Source organism: Corvus hawaiiensis, chromosome 4, assembly GCF_020740725.1.
Source record: "Corvus hawaiiensis isolate bCorHaw1 chromosome 4, bCorHaw1.pri.cur, whole genome shotgun sequence".
NCBI classification, from domain to species: domain Eukaryota; kingdom Metazoa; phylum Chordata; class Aves; order Passeriformes; family Corvidae; genus Corvus; species Corvus hawaiiensis.
This window is the reverse complement of record NC_063216.1, coordinates 60,754,928-60,774,525: the sequence shown is the minus strand read 5'-3', so window position 1 is coordinate 60,774,525 and position 19,598 is coordinate 60,754,928. Positions and strand designations below refer to the sequence as shown.

Genomic DNA, 19,598 nt, shown 5'->3' with positions numbered 1-19,598 from the left:
TGAGTTCCATTTTCCTCTTCTGACTCATGGCATCGATGACCTGTATGAGGAGAAATTGTTTGCATAGCCCATGCTTTCTTTTTCATGCTTGCTTTCTTTCTTCAGTGTTGACATGCACAGGATCTGTTAAAAAACCAAATAACAGGAAAGAAAACTCTTCCTTTCTCTGCGTAACAGCTGCTGGAGACAACAGAAAACAAATACCTGAGATATATCTAGCTCATTTTTCAGGCGACCTCATTATGAAAAACAGGAAAGACCCAGACTCCTGTGTTTGCTTTATAAAATGTTTGCCTTCACTGGCTCTGTTGGGATTTAGGGACTAACTGTATGACAGGAAGCTCAGGGAAGCAGTCTACATTGTCTGATGCTATTGTTTTTCTTTTGAGTTCACTAAGTTCATTTCCACTATACTGTTTTTTTACCAGCATATTTTTGAGTCAGTTTAACTGACTGGAACTGACTTCTTAAAATTATCTGACAGCAGATTTGGTGGTGATTCTATCCTATCTTTTCATTTTTTTTTTTTTTCCCCTTAAGTCCATTGCCAGTGATCTGAGGTAAAGCTTTGACTGAGGAGCACTTATAAGGAATTTAAGGGTTTTGGCTCAGTTCTGCTGAATAATAGCCAGTTTCAGCAAACAACAGAGCACACATGTCTTTTTAGCAGCATGATCAAAGAACAGTGAGTGTCCCACTAGCAAAGAGAAGCTGAGCTTATCCTCTCATCTGAACTTAAAGAAATCAATGAGAGCTTTCTACTTTTTACAATAATTCTCTTTAATTTTTTTTTTATTTGCCTTTACTTGTGGATTCAGGCATTAATTAAATCTTCAGCATTTGATTCTCCAGTGTTTGAAATCACATTTTCAGGGCAGCAGACTTCTTTGACCCTTAGTACTAACTGCCATGCATTGAAGAGATTCACAAATAAAGCTTAACCTAGAAATAACACTGGAAAAATAAATAAATCCTGTCACGAGTCAGGAGAAAATTCCCTTTCTCTGTTGGGCAGGGACTGATGGAAGCATGAAACATGAGGTAATTTTCAGGTAAGATTAAGATAGGTGACAAATATATTATTCTGCCATTGGAGACACTTTGGGACTGTTTGCTTCAGGCTGTTTTGGCCACACCTAGACCACAGAATACAGAAGCATTTTTGCGTTTTAGTCTGACAGCACACCTTAATGTATTTCCATTTCACATATGGGCAGGACATGGATTTACAAATATAACGAGCCTACATAGACCAATAATGTAGGAATTACAGTGTGCTCCACCAAGTACATCTGAGACCCAGCTATGTGGAGGAACAGAAACTGGACATGCCGTAGTGAGCACCAACAGGTAAAACTGCAGATGTCACCTCTATATTTTTATATTATATGACCTAAAACATGCTCCACATTTAAATAGGGTAAGCTTGCTTTGGTCCTCCTCACTGCCACTGTCCTGATTTACTCTTCTTGAACTCTGTCTTCTTCTGGGAGTAAAGAATTGAGGTGAATAAATCCATGTACTACTGTGACAAATATTATTCTTGGGATTTTTCATATATATGTAGCAGTTAAAAACTTCAAAATTTTTATTCCCTCAACTGTGGATAAAACATTTAATTATATAGAGCAACTTGTATTTCCACATTGAATCATTAATTCCTTTTGACTAAAAAGCTAGATGCATGCTTGTGTGCACACACATGTACATGTATCCGAAGTGCAATACGTAGTCATTACTTTTACCTTCCACAGGCTTTGAATTCTTTTACCAGCTCAACCACAATAAATGCAAATGTTAAATATGAAATCTGGGATTTCCACATAGCACAAGTAGAAGTAGCTAAAATTGTGAGCACCAGGTAATCACTAGTAGCCAGATAACACCAGTACCCCCATTTAATGTCCCATCTGAAATGGAACCAGAGAAAACTGTAATACTGAAACAATGTGTAAAGTTACACTAAGGATGGGATTCAGCTCCAAATTAAGACAACACTAATACAAGTTACTATCTGAGGCACAATAAAATTAAGCTCCCTGAATTAGACATCAGTGTTTCATAATGTTACCTGGAGTGCCCTAGATGGTCTGAGACCTGTAGCTTTCTGAATCAGAAGGTGGGGTGTTGGCAGGATACCATGGCATATACACAACTGTCATCACATGTCTTTGCATAACTGAGCTGTCTCCAGAGTCTTTACCAAATCATAACTAACATAATGCCAGCTTTACTGTTGGCAGAAACTTCCAAAATCATACAAGGTGGTAACATTTAAATGGCTATGCTGTACTATACACAATTGTAGTGGGAGTAAAATATACTTTTCTTGAAAAATTAAAAAATAAAAAATCAAGTATTGAATATCTAATCATATCTAGCCTAAGAAGCACCAAACTAACAATCTGTATCCAGTTTATTGCTTGATAGTTTAATAATTATTCAAATAATTTTGTCTGTGGAAAATTGCCTTGTTTTCTACATCTATTTTCCTTTTAGGGAAAGGACATTAAACACTGTATTTACCTGTAGCATCAAGACATGAGTACAAGTCTCAGTGGTGAGACTTTTATCAGGTTGGTGAGAGTCTCATGCGAGAAGTATCATATTAGAGTGAAGGCAATAAAAGAGAAACAAATGAGAAAAAAAAAGAGTAGAAAATGGGATGTTAATGAAGAAAGAAAAACAGGATTGACCACATAAAAACTTGGAAGAAGATGGGGAGAATGAGAGAATACAGACTAGGAGACAAACATTTGGGGGAAAAAAACAACATATTGAAGGGAAAATGAAGATGATTAAACACAACACATGAACAGAAGGAAAAAGAAAAGAAAGGGATTGCTTTGAGAGTTTCATGGTTATATGATAAACTGGAAAATACTATGGAAATTTTACTTTTATTAACTTTCCTGGGGTTTAGTTTTAGCTAAGCTAAATCCTGCAGTTCTCTGTTCAGGTGGCATTTCATTTGACTTGCCCAGTATGTCTGTGGAAAAGAAAGGAAGTGATTGATTCCAGATATGTTGTATTAAGTAGGCTTTGCTAGAAACTAAAACTCAAAATTGTTAAAATAAAACTCCCATATACCAGATCAGCAGTTTTGCCTTCAAAATCTGGCTTAATCAAATCATCAGGTATCTGAAATAAATACATAATAATTTTTTTCTCATTTCCATCTACTCTTGCTAACGCACAACTGCATTTATGTCATGGAAAACGTCTGATATGAAGCTCCATTTCCTATGGACCTAAGTGCTCATGAGTAAAAAATGTGTTGTGTTGGAGGCGTTTGCAGCCACTGGGAGCTGGCAGAAGGGGGTTTTACCCCTCGCATGCCAACACAAAGAAGCCCGGAGGTCAACGCTGAAACCCCTCTGGAAGGCGGCACTCAGTGCCCAACACACAATGAAAACGGGGCAGAGCTCCTCACCCAAAGGGGCTGCATCCTTCTGTCGCTGTTCTGCAGGCACGCAGGCGAAGGCAAAGAAGAAAAGAGAGGGGACTCTCCGTATGTGTTCCACACAGACTTATTCCCGTGAAATGACAGGGACAAAGAGGCCAGTTGCGGGGAGGGTCCAGGGATCTTATACTGGGCACAGAATAGGTGGGGAAAGGGATCTCAGCCAATGGGATAGAGACAAGCAGGTGGGGTTGACAGGAAGGGAACCAATGGGAACAACACATAGGAGGGACTCAGGGAAGGATCCAATGGGGCGTCGAGGAACAACAAACTTTCTAGAACTAATACATATTAAAGAAGGGAAATGAATATACATAACTTCATACATAAAACTAGGAGACAAAATATTAACCAATCAGGGGAAAACATGCAAAAGGTAGAACAAGGGAATCATGGGTTCTCACCATGACTGAAAGTTACGTGCTAGACTTGGGTTGCTGACCACCACAGCTGGTTGTCTGCGTGCGTTCTTCCTAGGAGACAGAGTGGTTGGAGCCACCTGCACCACCAGATTGTGCGAGTCGTTTCAGCAAGGCTCTTCGAGCATCTAAGCAGTTCCTCTGCATGTAACTGTCACAATCAAATACAAATTGTTTGAGACCTCTCTACAAGGACTTTTTTCTACAAGGACTTTTTTCTCACCCAACCGAAACCTCTGTGCGGAATGGTGAAGCAGTCAATTTTACAATGAATTGTGTATTCTCCCACTTAAGAAAATACTCTCAACAACATCTGTGTCAGACACTAAGTAACCTATACTAACTGCAAAGTTTATAACTAAACTGATGATGCAATGGAATTACTGGGTTTTACCAAGTGTCAAAGTGAACGATGATTTCATTTCTAACTCTCCTCTCAACTTGCAATTTCATTTTTCAGAGGTACACAATATTAAAAGAAAAAAATCAGTCCTGTAAACATTACTCATTTACTATTTCTCCATGGAGTAATAGAGTAAAGTAAATCCTGCTGTTTGAGTTTGGCTTCTATAAGTTATATTAACAACCAAAAAGGAGTAGGAGATGCTAGACACATTCCTTGCCAAACATTTAGTTTACAATCTGGAGGCTCAACATGCTTTAACCCAACTGAAAATCCTGCACATATTGCAGGACTTCTATGTCTTCTGTTCTGATTTATTCTACTGCTTCAGAACAAATATTGTTCAAAGGAAGAGAAATAATCTGTTGATAATATTATTCATTACTCTCAAATCAGAGTTGAGAGAGAGAAACTGAGAAAGTTCAGGCAGAACATGAACATCCAACTAATCGGCAAATGAACTTGATATTTATTTGGGAAATTTCCCTTTCTTTCTGGAAAATTTGTTTCTTCATAGTATTTTCGAAGTACTGGTAACTCCTAAAAATTTCTTTGAAACACTTTATAATCTGAACACATGTTAACAGGCTTGCTAGAGATGTGTTCTAAAGGAAATAAAAACCTTTAAATTTAATTAGAAGGGAAAAAAGTCTAAAAGTCTTTTAAGATATTGAATACCTGTGTATTGTGTATATATCAGCTTATTGAATAGTCCTTTTGCTACTCTAAATTTAATGTCAGTGGGAGAAATATATTTTCTCTCTCTTCTGTGTTTTGATTTGAGCTTCAAATCAAAAAGCAGTGCACTTGCAGGCTATATGGGCATAGTGTCCACCAGCACAAGAAGCTTCTGTGAGCAGTTTCAGTGTCAGCATAGATTCCTTCCTTCTCTCCCGCCAGCACCATATCAGCAAAGCAACGCACGGCAAGAAGGCAGGACCAAGCTGATGAAGAGACAAGTGGTGTGACAGATATAAATGGTGTATTCTCTTGGCAGTGCCACTTGCAAAGAAAGCAGGAATTAATGTGGGTCCAGTAAAACTGAGACAATGGTATAGCACACTGCATAAAGCACAAATGTCCTCATGCGAGCTTGTCATGTGGATTCACCTTTAGCTCTGGATATAAAATTCTTTAGTTAGGAATAATAAAATACATGAAGACTTTTTACTGCCTTCTGTTTATAAGCAGAGAAAGAGAGTTCAAATTATTATTTTTGTTGTTAGACCTTTTTCCACAAGAAAAAGATGGTACATACAATTAATGCAATTTTTAAAGTTCATGTATACAAAGTTCATTCATTTTTCATACAATCTTCAAAGATTTTATAGGTTAATTTAGCAAATCTGAGAATCTTTTATGACAGAGAGGTCTTATGTAAATGTTTCTATCAATTTCAGTAATTTCATTCTGGTAAGACTAAGTCAGTTGGAAACAGAAAAACAAATAATATAACCTGTCAAATATATTAGATGTAGAATTCCTATGAATGTTCTTATTCTACATTCAGGGTGTGAGTGTTATCCAGGAGAACTCATCCATCAGGAATCTTTTAAACTACCTCTTTAGACTATGTCCACAGGCTGACTTTCCCAGGATGGCAAGTAAATATCCACATACACATGTGCTAGTCACATCAAAAGTGCTACTAGACTGAAAGGAGCTCAGCCGGCTTAATCATGGTATTTGGATATATCAGTTGTCAGTACATTTCCAGAGACAAAAGCAGAAAAATTATTTTTTAATGGAAACTGCTGGGTATTAAATATGTTTGGCAAATAATGAATTTGTCTCTGTTTTCAAGAGGTCCATTTTGAAAATTCTGACACAACTTCTTGCTTCCTTTATCTGTTTTGGCAGTCACTGAAGAGCAGGTACCTACCACTGGTTTTTAACAGATAGCTGTCAATAATTCAAATGTGCAGAAATCCTTAGAAATGCCAAACAAGCAGCTTGCCTTGACTCTCAGGCACGTACCAAGCCCTGAGCAGCTGTTGAGTCAGAGCCTTGGAGACACATCCTTGAGATCATCACTTTGAGCTCAAAATTGAGAAATGTTACTGATATCAGTGATCTATCTCTTCAACAGCTGCCTACTTGTACCTATTTTTAACAATGCAATTATCTTTAATAGAAGCAAGTAAGGAAAATGTTGCTTCTTTTCATGATTTTTTGGAGCAAATTTCAAATTTTTCCATCTTGCTTTGTCATTTGAATTAACTACAGGCTCCTAAAGTACTAATCTCATATTAGGAAGGATCTGCTCTTTGAAAGTCAAACCTATTTAAAGCCTATCAGTACAAACTTTTCTAGACCACGTTTTTGCCAGGAAACTTGGAACCAGACAATCTTCCAGGTGCCCTTCCAACCTGATATTCTATGATTCTATGAAGTGTTCACAATCACTATACAATTTTGTACATCTCGGCCAATTCTACATATTCTTCCAGAGTGGTTTGAAACTCACTTGCATTAAGTGCAAATTCAGGTCACACAAACAGGGTAGCTGGAATATAATGTCACTGCAAAAGTAGTATTCAAAAAAATAAAAGCAGGTACTGAATCATCCTGGGGTAAACACCAGGGCAAAAATAAAATAGCAAATCTATTCCCAACCTGCACAATCTTCTGGTGTATTTTCTACTCTCCTTGAAGAGTTGCTTATAATTTAAATTGCCTTCTGATGTTGATGCACACAATATACTATAATTACAGTCTCCACATACTAAACATAATATATAATACATGTAATATAAAATCCTGGATTATGCACAATTACCCAGATAAGAAGAAAACAATGTCAGTCTGTTTTCTAGCACATCTCCTTCCTTAACCAGAGCAGTAAAAGCAGTTTTCAAGTTGCAGCAGTACTTCACTAAACCAAGGTATCAGTTGTGATGGTGATGCTGCCATCACCTCAGTGATGCATTACTTTCAGAAACTGGACTTGTTCATTCTTCTGTTCAAAATAAATTGTTTGTGAAAATGCAGCTTGGATTTGAAGAATAAGATTCAAAGATGTTGGTGAACAAATTTAAAAGAGTTTAGATATCACAGCATGCGCATGGAACTGGTCTGCTTCCTTCCAACATACAAAATGTATTCTAGGTAAGGGCTTGTGGTGGTGAGATACATGATGTGCACTATTAGAAGTCTTATTGTACAACTTCATTTTAAGTAGACTTTGGGTTAATAAAGAGCAGTATCTTTCTCCATTTAACATGTACAGCACAAAAATTATCTTTTCCTTTTGCATTCATGAACCTGGCAACTTGAAAGATTGCAACCAAGTGCTGTTACAGCACAAGGAAGCAGAACAGAGCAGTCAGGATCTCTAGTACCTCTTTTGGTGACAGCTGGCTGAGCACAAGATGACAGTGTGCCCAGGTGGTCAAGAAGGCCATCAGCATCCTAGTTTGGATCAACCATAGTGTGGCCAGCAGGACCAGAGCAGTGTTGTCCCCCTGTACTCAGCAATGGTGAGGTCACACCTCGAATCCTTTGTTCTGTTCTGGTCCCCTGGAACAAATCAAGAGAATGGCAAGTGATAGGACAAGAGGAAATGGCCTCAAGTTGTGCCAGAAAAGTTTTAGATTGGATATTAGGAAAAATTGCTTCACTGAAAGGTCTGTCAAGCTTCAGAATAGGCTGTCCAGAGAAGTGGTTGAGTCACTGTCCCCAGAGGTATTTTATGAGACTTGAAGATGTGATTCTTAGAGATAAGGTTCAGTGGTGGACTTGGCAGCACTAGGTTAATGGTTAGACTCAATGATTTTCTTTTCCAACCTAAACAATTCTGAGTCTATTCTATGATGCTTTTCCACTGTGTTTTAGAAGAGTAAGAGAAATGTTTTATAACATTTTTTTCTTTCTCTCTAGGATGGTTAATCTTTAAAATGCATTGCATTTATACATTTAAATTATATGTGCTGAAGGACAAAAGACAGTTAATAGGAGGCTTGGAAGAAATAGATCAAAAGGCCTTTATCAGCTGCTTACAATTCTCCACAATGATTCTGACAGTGATTGAAAACATTTCTCCGGTTTTGGGTGCCAGCCCAGTGTACTGCTAATAGTCAGCAGACATTCTGCAGTTTTATATTTTATAAAGTTTGCTCTCAAAAACCCAATCTCCTTCTCCACCATTTTTAACATTTTACCAGTTCTGCAACTGGAGCTGGACCTAGCTGTTCAGTGAAAGATCTTTAATACAATTGTGTTACCATTTGTCCACAGCAGTGACATGAATGCTTGCAGTTCTGATAAATTATATTAGAATCATTCATTCAAAGGATTACAGGCTTAATTGAGAAACAAATACAAGTCAAAATGGACTACTGCTGGATGCCCCAGGAGATTGTTTTTCCGAGTCTTTAACAGACTGATCTTGTGTATACAAATATGGCAAGACAATGAGAATAAAAAACAAAGGGAGGTTGCCATCAAGTTGTGAAACCATCCAGGAAGTGGGGAACTTATGTTCAAAGTTCATGAAAATGCAACAGATGCTGTCTATCAAATGAGCAACTCTGTTTACAATTACAAGAAATGTCTTTAACAAAAGCTGGCATTTGGCTACATTTGCTAGATTTGCCTTTTGTTACAATCCAGATGTTTGTGCGGGTTTGCAAATGTGTTTCTTGAGGTCTGTTCAGTTTTTGGGACATTCTTGGCTGAATTGTGCCTACTCAAGAGGGTTTTTTAATGTTTTCAGATGGAAACCATGAGAAATTTCAATGTGTTTCATAAAATCTGGGCAACAGCAGGCAAAATAAGATAACTTTGTGCTGTTAGTCATTGTGTTTCCAAGGGTCATTTAAACCAGTGCTAGGCTTAGTTTCCTGTAATCTCTGTACATAGCACCAAAGAACTAGTCTAGACATGTTTACTTCAAAAGACATCATCAGATCCAAGTGTCCTGAAGAAGAGCTCTTCGTCTGGCTGAGGCCCAGTGATGAGATGCTGTGTCTATATGAATTCAGGATTTGAGCTCGATCACATCTGGACATCTTGAAATACAGGAAGGTAAGATCTGTCAGCATCTGGCCCCAACATAATATTTATTTCTTATGACCATCCTGATTAAGGAGATCTAAAATATTTATTATGTAGCAATGGATAATGCAATTTTACCTGAACCATAGACCTTTGAACTGCCGCTGCTTCCTCTCCAATTGCTTGGTTTAACTGAAACCAGTTTCAGCAGTTTGTTTCATTGGTATGAGCTTATTTTAGCTTTAGATTCTGCAGGGTGATTCAGAGTATGTGTTGGTATGATTTGCTAAAAGGGAGGCTTAATCACAGATGGGATCTGTCAGTGCTGCTATAATACAAGCACATATTATTTGTACACCTAAGGGATTATAATTTTGTTCTTCTTTGGCCCCATGGAAAGGAAAAGAAAATAAATAATACTTGTATTTTGGCTTTTATCAGATCTGGATCCCAAAATAGCAGCATGCATAAATTAAAAGCTACTGAGTCGTTTTAACTATGCTTTTTATTGTTAGGCTTTTTCCCATACATGATGTCCAAGAAACAATTAGCTGGTCTGAAAAGTCTGAAGGGGCCTTAAGAAGCAGCCTGATATGCAAGGGGTAGTCAACCTCCCAGAGAGAGGTCAGGGGAGGGGGATGAGGAGCGAGGACAGTGCAAAACCTTCTAAAAAAAAAGTTGAATAACCAAAATCCAGACTCTCACCTGCCACCATGATTTCTCCTGATTCTAAGGTCACAAAATCTCAAGACACAGCTGAATAGTGACAGCCCCTTCCCTAAGTCTGCAGGCTTGACAGCAGGGCAGCCATGTCTCTCAGAGTTAAAGGATGATGGTCAAAGGGGTTTAGCATTTCCATGGGGTCTTTTGGCTGGGGCTTCAAATGGCAGTGAGTGAGCGGGGTGATGTGGATAAGGACTTCTGTGTAGTGAATGGAAATGGAGAAGTGGGTTTTGGATAAAGCAGACCCGCGGAGGAATCCTGTTTACCTTTTTCTCACTGAATCTTTTTATATTAAGTATTGTTGGGAAGCAGGAGAGAACTATTTAAAGCATCATACTCCACAGTTTTCATGTGCAGGAAACAAAAAATCACTATATCAAATCAACTCTAACCAAAGTTTAAAAAAAATGCCAGCTCATGATTTTTCAGGCAGACAATGCCTTAGAAAGTCAGCAGATGTACCTGGGGCATGATAAAAACCTAGCGTGATTCACTTTATAACAGCCTGCCCTAAATTAGTATCCCGCCCTGCTATGAAAATACAGATTTTAATTAAAGCATCCTGCATGTATAACTCTCTCCTCCTTAGTAATAGTGTACCCTTAGCCTAGTGACTAAACAATCCTCTATTGACAGTTTTATTTTACATCCTCCTCCTCCACCACCTTCTCTGTCTTACTCATGAAGAACGCTTTGGAAATTTCATATTGAAAGCAAAAGTTCTTAGTTGCATTGCAAATTATTTTCATACAATATTCAAATCTACTTTCATCATTACATTTGCATACACATCCATGTGTATGACACTGGAAATTCTGCTTTACTTGTTACCTATAATCTGAAATAAGGGCTGACATATCTTTTGACACAATTTGGCAATTGCTACAAAAATTCTGTATATCTAAGCTTGGACAAGTCACATTATATAATCACAATTTATGTCTTTTGGTTCTCTTGATTTTTACTAAGTCAGAAAGATTTTAGCTACATGGAAAACCAACTCAGTTAAACTTAGATCCTTGAGTCTGTTCCCTGCATTTATAAGTGTTTATCTTCCCTAGTAAGTAATGCCACTTACTTGTAGACTTGTGAGTCCAAGAAGATGTGGAATGTGTTATGCAGGTTTGCTTTGCTTCCTGCCTTTTTTCTCCTACATTATTTGGCACCACAGCAGCTGGACATGGAACTGAGGTTTGTCCAAATGTCTGGGCTAATTTCAAAGTAGGTTCTTTGAACAGATGTTCCCACTGAATTTCACCAAGGGCTGGTTTAGTTGTGCCTAGAACCTGCCATATGCTCCTAAAAAAAGCACTTTTTTCTGGGGGAACTGCCTTTTATGCTGAGATACAGCTAAAGCTATCAGTTAGAAGTTCAAAGTTCAGACTACTCTTTAGTTAGCCAAATATATATATATATCTATGTTTTAATTAGCCAAGTACAAAAAGTAAATTCCCTATATTGCACATTCTCCCATGTCTCTTAATAATCATGTTTTCTTAGTGCAGGAGAAACAATCTCTTTCCTTTTCATGAGAAATTTCACCATAATTTTCTAGTCCTCAGATCATAGGCTAATTACTGAGTCAAGATTGTTCTCTTCTTTCCAACGAACTTGCTCAGATGCTGGAATGTTAAGATTAAAATGTGAATGCTGAAATTTAATGACAGTGTATGCAACTGAAGATTCACAAAACCTGTTACAGCTGAACACAAATTGAACTGCCTATCATCCATGTAGTTTTTAAGTAGCTGACATGTGACATGATTTGAATTCCAGTGATGGAGAAGTCATTTTCTTTGTCTTAGCCAAACATAACAGTTACAGGAATCTTATCTGAACAGCAATGTCTGATTTCCTTCCAAAGAACAGAAATATGAAAACCTAGTGCTAGGAATGCAATGTTTAGGTCACATTGCCTGAGGGTATATCTACATCTCTGGTAAAACTACGTGTATGTGTCCTCTGCGACTGAGCTCTGAGCCAGCCTGCTGCAGCAGAGCAGTGCTCAGCCTGAGCTAATCAGCCTCACTAATAGGACACATATCCCAGTTTACACTGAACACTATGCTAATGCCATTCTGCAGTTCTAGACCACTGCACAAAAACTGTGTGTGTGCAGCTGTCTGCACCCAGCCATGAAGTCTCTGCTCTTTCCTCTTTCTCACCATGCCATGCTTGAACAATTAGGTATGATCTGAGAATGTCAGTTTGGGTTTGCAGAAATTAAAATTATAAAAATTAAAACATTTACTGAAGAACTAGTCATTTTGCATGGCCTTGGCTAAAACAATAGCTTTGACTATTTTTGCTTTCCAGGTGCCTAGAAACATTGTTGTTCCTTCCAAGAAACTACAAGAAATGAGTTCTGAGATGTAGATACAAGTTTGAAAGGCATAATTACATCAAGAAAATACATAGAGGTCACAGACTGAAAGCAACTTGACCTGTTTTTTCACAGTAGTAAACTCACAGAAGAATTAAGCATTGAATTTACTGAAATTTTACTGCAATTTTACAGGATTTCTGATATCCACAATTTAAAAGCTTACTTGTTTATATATATGATAGAACAAATCTGTAATGGGAAAAAATCTCACATAATTGATTTTAAAAGGAGCATTTCTTGTCCCAAATTCTCTCAATGGCACCACTAGGAGAAACTGCTAGAAAATGTTATCTCAGTCAATGCGTGTTTTTCCTAGTTAGAAAAAAATCCCTATTTGCTGTTGTTTTTAAATCCTACTGTCTCTTTCCTTGCCAAAACTCACCCCAGTACTTTCCATTTTGCATAGTATTTAGTTCTTTCCATGTCATTTATTCATATCTACAACAAAAATTGTAACATCTGTTTAGGAGTCCCTGAATAAATGAGTCCTTTTTGTGAAATTTTAGTTATTTCGATTGAAAAAAAGTATCTTGAGGTCAGCACTAATATTTTGATAGATTGAATGGTTAATGAGAATGAAGTATATGGTGTAAGAACCAGAACTTAATAGAAAAGTTATTTTGAAAGTATGTTAAAACCATTTTCAGCAGTCAACTTTTTCTTTATTACAATTCACTAACTGTGCTCTACTCTGCAGCTTATATCAGTAGTGCAATGTTACTGGAATTCCTCCATATTTAGCAGTGCTCCAACTAATTGGTATTTATCAGAATCAAATTTGTACTCCATTAAAAGAGAATTTTAAAAAGTCTTGCCACTCATTTCAATATTATTACTTATACAGCAAAACTATTTTATTTTCCCTGAGTTTTCTGTGTAGCATGCACATTGCATTCTCTACCACATTTGTTTTTGGAAGAGACAATGCTTTACAAATACAAACTAACAGGACCCATTACATTTGCTTGAGAAGTATTGACTACTCAGGGACGTAGATTTTCATTCTTATAAAAGCCAGCCTTACAAAACCAAATGAAAACTGGTGTTCTCAGTGTTTCAATACTTACTTAAAAAGAGTGACAGCAAGGATCTTCATCCTCATTAAGCCACTTTTTGTCTTTACACATTTGCATATTCCAAATTTAGATCCTATTATATGCTAACGAGCACTGCTACATCGTGATGTGTGAAATTCAGAACTTGTTGAATTTCACAGGAATGGCCTGGATTTTCTGCATATGTGAAACGTCTCTGAGCCAACAGAATTAATTTTTATAGTATGAGAAACTCTACTTTTAGGCAATGTATGTGGCAACTAGACATGAAATCGTTATGATTTTGTGTCTTTTATCTCTTCATCAAATATATTCCCCCTTTTTTAATGAGGGATTGCCTTATATTTCATAGTTTGTAAATGACTAGATATATAGCTGGTAACCCTAGAGTGATTATTGAAGCAACATCTATTTATAATTCTCTTCTAGTGTTAAAACAGTGCAACCTACACTGCTTTCCACATTTTTAGACCAGGAAAAAGTGTGAGAGTAGTTTTAGTATGTTCTTTCTAGTGTTCTAGTGTTTTCAAGTCTTTGCTCACACAAGTTGTCCCAATGAACAGAATGGTCAGTGTAGCAATTTAATTAGAATGGAATATCTGTGTTTTCAAGAACTACCAATTAGGAGTTCTCTTGTAGATGGACTCCTTCATGAATCCAAGTGTAAATAATCACTGTTGTAGTGATTATAGTGGGTTTACAGTTATGAGTATCTTGAAAAGATGATGGCAAGCATTACAGCAAAAAACCTAACTACCATCAAAAAAACACAGTAAACCACACCCAAAAAAACCCACACCACAAAAATCAAAAGGTGGTGTATCCTAAGGTGGAACAGTGCAAAGTCCTTGCAGTGCTAGAATTAAAACATTAAGAAACAACTGAATTAAGAAAAATGGTTTGAAGTTCAAAGTTGTGTGTTTCAAAAATCATGCAATACAGAAGTAATATTAAACTATGCTTTTCATAATGTTCTCGTTTATGTAATGTAGCCAGCAGACTACTAGTTAGAAAGATTAAGAAAAAAAAATTGGTAATACCTTGTTAACAAGAGACCTTGTTAATTTGGCATTAAAAAAGAGCAACAGATAATTATTTCTGAATTGATAACAGATGTTTATAGCCAAATAATAAAAGGCCACCTATGCCTGAAAAGCTCAAAAGAAGAAATTTAAATTTTTTTGCAAAACACTACCTTAGCCTCATTAAAAACACGTGACTGTCCAAACAGGACATCATCATCAGAGGATGGAAAGTTAATATATTTTTTTGTGTTCAGATTAAAAGCTGAGCATAGTACAGTAGCAGATTGGAACAGGCTGATAGCCAAATTTTTATAGGTATTTTAATTTCTATACTATTTTTTTTTCTAAACTAATTATGCACAGGGAAACTATCCGCTATCCATTACCTTTTGAAGAAAACAAAGCTCCAGTACTGACAGAAGGCAGAGGCAGAGACTATAGGGAAAATATTATAGTCTAGCCTTATTTCAGAAAAAAATATTGAAGGCCATTGATGTTTAAAGATGTAATGGGCTAAAATATACTAACTGCTGGCTAACAGGACAGGCCTTCATAACAAGGTCCATGACCTAGTTTATAAAAGTAAACACTCTGCTTACTTTTTCAGCACAGAAGAAAACTTTTGAATAAAGAAAATGTGAACATATGTCTTCTGTATTGGAAAAAGAATCTCTATGAAGGTAAGATGATCACTTACTCTTCCACTTACAGAATGATCTTGGAGCATGTGAGTGAACTCCTCTTTAGCCTTATAATCAAAACAGTGGGCACAGTTTTTAGCTGACTGTTGAATAGAAAGAACAAGGTAGGTTTTGGCATGAAAGAGGACATGGTTCTCCCCATAGCTTATAGTAAACTACTGACTTCCTTACAAGTATTGTTGTCACGGAAGTTCTCCCATTCTTCCCGTCCCTTCTTCCCTCACCTCCAGATCGGTGTTTATATTCTACACAGTCTTCAAAGATTTGGGAAAATATTCTTATGCATGTCATCCAAAGTGTATGTCAGCTTGTGGATATATGACATATTTAACCATAGATCACCCAAAGAGTGTTAAAAACCACATGAAATGCTTCACAAAATATGAGGAGTTAAAGGAACATGAGATAAGCCGGTCTTTCAAATTTATGACAAAGAAGAAAACAAATTTCTTTAATCCATTGTACCTTGGTACCACTGAGCAAATCTGAAAAGTAGTTCATTATTAATTTTTCTGTTCAAGAAACAAAAGCTTTCCTAAGACCTATGAAACACGTAGTTCTATCTGGTAAGAGGAAGCACGGCCCACTTGGGCTGACTCTTTGGAGGAGATACAAGGATTCTGTAACATCAGAACATCATGATAACTTTCAAGACATAAAATTTATTTAATCTGATATCTCCAAATGGAAACCTTATCAGAAAATAATATTATATAAATCTCTCTGTATATCTTTTAGTTAATTTGAGAACACATTTTTAGAAACGTAGTTGGCAAATTATAAAGCTATTATAAAATACTCTGTGTTTAGTATATATTTCCAAATTTAAATATTCTGATTTAGGAAAAAGGGAGGGACAGGAAAACTCAAGAGATGGAGGCTTAAGCTACACATTGAAGAAAGTGTCCAAGTTGGAGACATGGAGTAAAAAATGAAAAACGAATTATCTATCTTCCCAAGGGAAAATATACTGATACCTACTTCTATTCATAGCACTCTCATGCACACTTTTTTATTGATTAATTTGTACAGCAGAATGATAGACACCTCTCCCACATACACGCTTTTGTCAGTGACAATGATTGTCTATGAATATCAAATCATATACAGCAGGATGTGATTATGAGTTGCCAGGTTTGATTTCTGGAACACATCACATTTGCATACTCCAAATAATACCTTGAGATATAAATAAAGGGGGAAAAAAGAATCCTTTTTAAAGTATTCATAAGAAATATTTAATAAGTGAAAGACAACTTTCTGTATATTTGTTGTCTCTTTCATTTACTTGGTCTTCATCTCATATTTCAATTCCTTTTGTTCAAAGTGTTAGATGTCTATGCCTACTAGATGATCTTACACAGCCCTACACAGAGAACAGTAAATGATTGCAGGAAAGCATCTTTTATGGCTGAGCATACCTTGTCTCTTGGCCTCAAAATTCTAGAAAGACCAGCAGTTTCTGTTCCAGCAACAAAGAACCACATATTTGTCAATAATTACTCAGAGTGGTAAGTGCAAATGGAGTGCAAGGTGACAAGAAGAAAGTAGGATGGAGATAGAAAGGGTGTAGTCAGTCTGGGTGTAGATGTATGCTTAAAATTTAATTGCTCTGTTTTAAAGGGCTATCCCCATGCATGGATATTATTCATGCCTAACAGAAAGACATAAAAGGGCTTACTGAACATCAAAATGTGGTTCAGGTTTAGGGCTTGTGCTCCCCCTTTTCAGAGATGAAATATTTCACTTTTTTCTGGAGGACTGCTTTCTATTTTTTGTTGTGCTTTTTCTCTTCTTTTCAGTTCAATATCTGCCATGAGTAGGTGGCTGTCAGTGCATGTGGGAGAGCACTTGGTTACATCAGGAATTCTTGCTTCATGAGTGAGATGAGTGAAGGAAAAACTCCCACCAACACACATTTTTTCAGCCTATTTAAATAGACTTGGCAATACTAAAGAGAAGATAATAATCTGGACACCCACAGACCGAGGGCCTACTCATGCCTTCTACATCTACACAGAGAAAGCAGAAGTCATCCAACTCTGCTGCTGCAACTCTACTGTTTCCTCAAATTTAGAAAGTCAATTTCTTTCTTCCAAGGGCCATGTGACCTCCGAGGTAAAGGCCTCCACTAAGAGTGGTGCCATTTGGGATCAGCTGTGGTCACCCATTAGTATCACAGTAATTTGGCAGAAGCTGACACATGCTTATTGAAGACTGTATGAACAAGGACCACCTTGACTGCCAAGCAATTCTAAAGTCAAGAACTCTGGCAAAGCTGAACGTCTTTTGTGAGCCTCTATATAGAGTTCGTTTGATACCTATGGTCTGAATCCTTGGTCAGTTTTAAAAGAGAGGAATAAAATTGTACCTTTCAGGAAAACAAGAAGTTGAATATGGGAAACATCCATTCCCCATTCTCATGAAATTTTCCTTAAAAGGAAGTACATGGAACCTGGACGACAACTTGAATGTGAAATGTTGGCATCATGTTTAGTGGCTAGTTACATATTTTTGTGGCTTTTCTGTGACATTTCTGTGTCCAAAACTTGTGTTTTATGATGCCAAAACAGCCACTTCAGAAGAGACTAAATCTTTTAATGTTTTTATGATGTCATTAGGATATGAAAGAATGATGGAAAAACTTCAATGAAAGTCCATAGAGATTGTTTTTAGCTGTCCTTATAATGTATCATAGCATCCCCATCAAATCTGGTGAGATTCTGTTAGGAATTGTTCTGGGGATGGAACAAACTTTTTCTATTGCCTCTTTCATATTCTAGGTAACAGAAGGCAGTTTACAACTAAGTCATTATAGCTGTAGAATGCTGTCAGTTGTATTTTTTATTTTGCTTTGAAAGCAGCAATGCAAGTGCCAAGGACAGAATCTTGACACGATACGTTGTTTAAATGATGGCATATCAAAGGGAACAGAAATATGTGCCAAGCTACAAGTATGTGAATAAGCACCTTGTCCAACACATTGACAACTGTGTATTACAATGACAAACATCTAATTTTAATTCAGGTAGGAAAGATATCACACTAATTTTAATAATTTCATTTAGCTAAGTTGTGGAATGTATTGCCAGAGAGTTTACAATACCAAAAGTGTAGATGCTTTTAACTGGACAATTGTCACATTCATTGCATAGAAATCTTTGGAGGTTTGTTAGATACAGAGAAACAGTTCATTCAGGAACTTCTGAGCCTCTAACAGGAGTCTCTGGAAGAATATTCAGAACAACTGTAGCTTACAGAACTTTTATTCTGTTCTTCTTTTATTCTGTTCTTCTGCTAAGCATCTACTTCTGCTCATTGCTGAAGGCAACTGAGCTGTGTGAACCTTTGGTTTGCCCTAGTACAACTACACATTTTTTTGACATCTAATGTGAAATACTGTAATATTGCCATAGCAATAATAGTGTTAAGAACATAGTTATCTGCAAACTCTGAAGAAGCTGACTAATTATTTCCTCATCCATTGCTATTACCATGCTGCCTAGGATCAATCAGATGGATAGCATGTACTAACACCTACTTTCTCAGATTCTCTGCAAAGAGAAATAAAGTGAACCCTCTTCCCAAAAAACTTACATAGGGGAAAACAGACACTTAGACCCAAAATCAAAGCAGGTACAAAAATAAAGGCAACAACAGATAGCCCAAAATACAATGGGTTTAGTGCTACAACAGCTTAATTACAAAGATTCTTTTTTAGCCATAAAATAAACAAGAAACATTTTGGATAATATATTAGCTGGCAGATGTTTATGGAGAGCACATTCCCACATGAGACTGAATGTAAGGAAGCATGAAAGTTCTTTCAGAGATGAAATATGACATAAGTGATTGGTCAAATGTGAAAGTCAACATTTCAGTAATTAATCAGTAATTCATAAGAACTAGTATGAGGAGATCTGATCAGTCACACATATTCCATTTCAAAATCAAAGGGAAATCAAATTCTCCTTAGCCTTAACCTAATGATGCTGTATGTATGCTGAACTATATGTATGCTTTCAAATTTTGTCTTTTAATATATCACTTATTGCAAAAATAGTGTACAAAATGAAATGCATTTGTTTTGCAAACTCTGTAAAGCAAACTTTTCAGTAATTATTTTCTTAACTTATACAGGACACAAACAGGATATTTCTGCAGGATACAAAAATTCAAATTAAATTTTTACTTTTTTGAAGTTTTCCTTTCTGCCACATTATATCCATTGTTCATTTTTGCTGGAAAAGAAGAAATGTAGTCCATGAGCATATTCAGGAAACTATCCTGATCTCCTTTTATGACCAGGTGACCCGCCTGGTAGATGCGGGAAAGGCTGTGGACATTGTCTATTTGGACTTCAGCAAGGCCTTTGACACTGTCTCCCATAGCATACTCCTGGAAAAGCTGGCAGCCCATGGCTTGGAC

The 19,598-nt window shown here is 36.7% G+C and overlaps 1 long non-coding RNA gene across 1 annotated transcript; it reads left to right on the top strand.

The window, feature by feature from the left end:
• The first annotated feature begins 9,166 nt into the window (after nucleotides 1-9,166).
• LOC125325071 lies at nucleotides 9,167-19,240 on the top strand. The gene is made up of 3 exons (XR_007203193.1): nucleotides 9,167-9,310; nucleotides 15,077-15,149; nucleotides 16,973-19,240. It is a non-coding gene; the product is annotated as an uncharacterized LOC125325071 (long non-coding RNA).
• Nucleotides 19,241-19,598: the final 358 nt, after the last annotated feature.